Source organism: Silene latifolia, chromosome 8, assembly GCF_048544455.1.
Source record: "Silene latifolia isolate original U9 population chromosome 8, ASM4854445v1, whole genome shotgun sequence".
Classification (NCBI taxonomy): Eukaryota; Viridiplantae; Streptophyta; class Magnoliopsida; order Caryophyllales; family Caryophyllaceae; genus Silene; species Silene latifolia.
Genome location: NC_133533.1, coordinates 22331701 through 22336707, shown reverse-complemented (window position 1 = coordinate 22336707; position 5007 = coordinate 22331701).

The window sequence follows — 5007 nt, the reverse complement described above, 5'->3', positions numbered from 1 at the left end:
ACAATGTATGAACAATGCTTCTTCCTTATTTTGTTTCCATGTTTGCATGCGTAAGATCCATCTTTAATTTTATGACGAATTAAATTAAACATATATGAGTATGTTAGTATATAAAGATCTACATTTCCTTCAGTTCTTGAACAAGCCAAGACCTTCTTTGAGGCTATGGGATTGGGTAAATTGTTTACCATGAAAGAATTGACATACCACTCCCTCACCTTGGAATTTTTGAGTTCCTTGAAAGTCACAAGGGTGGAGACTAGAACCCACATCGAGTTTCGTCTTGCAAATGTTTATAGGCGCATCACTTATAGCGAATAGAATAAGATTTTAGGCCTTAGCGATACCCCGCAATATACAAAGATCCGCGACAAGTATTACCCCGCTCCTCTTTGGGAGGCAATTTCCTGAAAGAAATTGCGCTTCCATGATTGTCGTGCTCTATTAGTCCACCATTCGGGCATTAGAGTGTGGCATAAGGTCATTGGGAATACTTTGATAGCAAGAAATGGCACTAATCGTTTTACCAAGCTCGATTGTGTTCTTCTTGAGTCGGCCTTGAACATAGGAAGGGAATTCACTAAGCCATATAATGCTCTTAGACTTTTGGTTGAACGATGGCTTAATGTCGATTGTGGTAAAGAGGGCACCGCTTTCATTGTGAATGGAGGACTAGTTACCCATTTGGCCAAGCACTTTAACCCAAACTTCAACAAAGACAACTCTTATGTGGCCGTTAAAGGAGGCCATCTCATTGATATGGACACCATGATTCACAAGTTTAAGTGGGTCAAGCATGATTTTCTTGACACCAAATATGGGTAGTTAACCAATTAAGCTAGATCCTTCACCTTGCCTTCAAAGATTTGTTGATTGAGTGTTCACCGACCAAACTACCTTCTTCCACTCTCCGAGGAGACCGAGTACATTATTCAACAACAAAGAGGCGAGATTGACGAGCCCTCCTCCTCCATTGTCACACCACCCTACCCATTTGAGTATCACGAGTTCAAACCCAAGGATGTCAAGGTAGGAAATGATTACATGACTCTACTCATGAGGGAAATGCACAAGCAAGCTTACAATGATAGAGTGGATACTTACAAGGCCCAATATCCGCCCCTCCTACATCTAGCTAGGCAAGGAGTTCTTGATCCATCATGTCCTTTGTCTAGTTGGGCGGATAGGAAAGTTTTCTTTCCTAGCACCTCTAGTGGTGGAAGACCGGGTGGAGAGGAGAATGTTGATGATGAGGGTGTTGATGAAGAAGGTGAAGAAGAAGAGGTTCAAGAAGGTGTTCAAGAAGAAGAAGCTCAAGAAGAGGAAGAAGAAAATGAGGAAGGGCAAGGAAGTGAAAGCGGGAGTGGAGATGATTTCACATCCATGGTGGAAGATTATGATAATGATGATATGATGGAGGATTAGCAAACCTTGGAGGCTCCTACATTCTTTTACCCCTCTTATGGTTTGTCTACTTCTTTTGTTTTCTTTATTTTATTTTGATCATTTGTTTGAGGAGTCCTAGCAACATGGAGGACTAACACCTTGGCTTCATTAAGGTGTTCTTTTCATTGTTCCCGACTTGAAAAATCCAAAATGACAATTTGTAGTTTCATGCATTGCATTCCATGTGCATAAACTACCCCGAAATTCAAGACGTTAGAAATAATGTCTATTTTGGTTTGGGGAAGTCCATGCATATGCATCGGGAGCTAATTTAAATTATGCTCTCCGCCATAACAAAAACATATGCATCATGTAGTGTAGCTTAGTATAGTTTGCATTTAGTTTAGAAATCATGCATCATGCTTGCATAATTTCCTATCGTATTGGCCATTGATGACAATGCCTATACTAGTGTGGGGATGGGAAATTCTAACTTGAGTTTTATTCAAAATCCAAAAAAAATCAAAAAATTCGAAAAATTGAAAAAATCAAAAACATGTTCATTTCCTTTTTAGTGTAGTCTTGTATATATTGTTGTATATATTGTGTTTGTTCATCCTTGTTCACATTGATTGACTACGCCACATCCGAGACATGAGGATATTGAAGACCGCATGGTATGATTGACACGGCTATCGCAACCCTATCAAAGATAAAACCTAACGGTCTCAACTAAAATGTAGCAGAGGCAGTCGAGTATCGAATCCACAGGGAGGTAATGTAATTATAACTGTCTATTTCTAATCCTATGGTAACAAATGGGGTATATTTAAGTTTTGATTTCTAAACTACGAGATTTAAAGGAAGAGAATTAAGGATAAGAGCAGTAAAGACAGGAAAAACGATTTAAACTATCAAGAAGAGAGAGAACATGTCGGGAATTCGGTTCACTACGGCAGTCCTGTGACTCAGCTGTAAATGATTCAGACGAACTAGGTGTGAGACGGATGTTAAAAGGTCCTTTCGGTCCACTTTCTATCCTAAAATACCACTAACTTAACTTTCGTCCTCATTAGGGTAGTCTACTGTTTATAGCAGGCCTATTTAGTCCAATCTTTCGATCCAGGATTAATTTTAGCCAGATTAAAGGTGACATAGAAGCGTGCACTCATCTAGGTCGGTAATTACAGTTAAATTGCTATAGGGACAGAGTCTCGTAATTAATTCGTCTAATTCATTCACTACATCGTCACATTTCTACCGCAGATCCCCTAATCCCAACATGAAGGGGTTTAGCTACTCATATTCTTAATTAAACTAACAGCAAACAATTTACCAGGAGTGAACATTATAAATAAACTAAAACTCGCAATAACGAAAATTAGGGCAAAGGGAAATAAGATTAAAGCAACAAATGATTATTATTAATAAAGAGAAAGAAAGGAATTACAATCCAGGCAAATTCCGGCGTAAAGAACACGAAATCCAAATGAAGCAATCCCGAAATGAGAGTGGCAGTAGAGAAAAGTAAAGCAACGTAGTCAAAAGTTCTACTGTCAAAGCTAGAGTAAAAGGGGTGAATCGTAGATTCAAGGATGTCCATTAACCTAATTAACATAGGTTTAAATAGAAAATAAACTAAAGCTTGCGAAATAAAACATCCACGGACTGATTAAAAGCCCATTCCCTTGAAAACCACTCGATCGAGTGGATTAAACCACTCGATCGACCAACTTCTTAGCAAAAGTCCCTCGATCGACCAAATGGTTACTCGATCGAGGGCTTGGTCTTGTACAGCTTACTCGATCGACTGGGAAACAGCTCGATCGACCATCAGGGGGTATAAAAACCACTCGATCGACTAGTGAGTAGCTTGATCGAGCACTTTATCTTCAATTCAGCTCACGTCTTCACCCAAGTGCCTCGTAATGCGTGCCACGACGCTTCCAAATGCAGTATCTCACTCTGGGACAATCCCGTCTCCTCTAAATGCATGCAAAAAGGACAAAAAGGGGTATGGTTCCACTACTTTCGCGATCATTCCTACAAAAAGGACAAAATACACCAAAGTAGCCAATTCGGGGCAAAATACCATAAAAACAAGATAGAAATGCATAGAAATACGTCTTTGAAAATAGGCTAAAAAGACTATACATTAGGCACGTATCAAATCTCCCCAAACCAAACCTTTACTCGCCCTCGAGTAAACTCAAAACTAAACTAATGGAACGGAAATGATAACTCAGAGCTAGCTTAACTTGTCTACTTGAACCAATTTAATGCAACGAAAATCAACAGTTAAAGCTAAGCAGTCAATATACAAACGAATTATAAGCTGTTCAGAATTAAAGCTGACCTATCGACCTTGGAAGACCAACAAAACTGGGCTCTCACGTGGTCAATCTTCTCTCATGAAGCAAAGGGCAAATGTTATATGTAAAAGAGAGAAGAAAAGGTAGTCACTCACCTATTTGCGACCTACATAGCATGCATGCAACAAAAATGAAAGACAATTCAAGTACTAATGCACACACTCCAACCGATAATGTCCGTCACAGCCGAGGATTTGCAAATTATATGGGAATAGTGAGGTTCAGGTGAGAAAGGGCAAAACAAGTTATGGAAATGTGGAGGTAAAAGCGTCAAGCTAGTTCCTAAACAGGACCAAATAAGACCGTCTGAATCTCGACTGAATGAAAAGCTAAACACAAGTGCCCTTCAATTGGCACAAAACTCACTAGACTCAAACACAATCTCCTCAAAAAGATATGGGATAAAACGGAGGAGTCAGACGGTCACAAAATTCCCTTTTTTAAACATCGTCTGAAATAGCTAACTGAAAAACAACCCTTTTCGATTGTACGTCTTCAAACATCTTCTCAACTCTTTTTTCATTTTCACAATCTCTTTTTTTTTTTCTTTTTCTTTCCTGTACACGTGAATGCTCATCATTTTTTCAATTTTTTTTTTCTTTCTTTCACGTTTTCTTTCTTTCTTTTTCAATACTTTTTTCTTTTTCTTTCCTCCTTCCTTAATACAAACACCGACTCCAAACAAGAATGACAGGCCAAACTGCAATGGGAAACATACCACAAAAGGACAGACTAACTAGCTTGACTAGGCAGGCTTAGTTTGGAATGTAGCTAATGGGTCAAAAAGGCAAGTTTTGGCTAATGTGGAGCTAAATGGGTGAAAGAAATAAAGAAAGGGGAATTTGCAAGACCCTCCCTGCATGTGACACCAACCACAAACCCGAATATGTGCATTTGACGAGAAATTGAATGTAATAAATGTGCAAATGAGATGAACATGCTATGCAAGGAGTACTACTCTCAAAATTCCTAATGAACTGGTCATGAATGGCACCAGTTATGGCTCTAAAAACTCAGAATTTTTAAGTAGTTTGCCAATTTATCAGGTCAAGTCTAAACAGTCAGCTTATATTTGAACAGAAATTCGTAGATTATGCGTATGACAAAGCTAAAAACTATCGATAAAAAGTGCAAGGCTCAAGTAAATTGACAAGTTATAGTGCATTGTCATCATGGAAATCTACCGTTCCGACTCAACCTAAATGCGAAAATAAACGTGAAATTTTTTTTGAATTTTTGAAATTTTCTA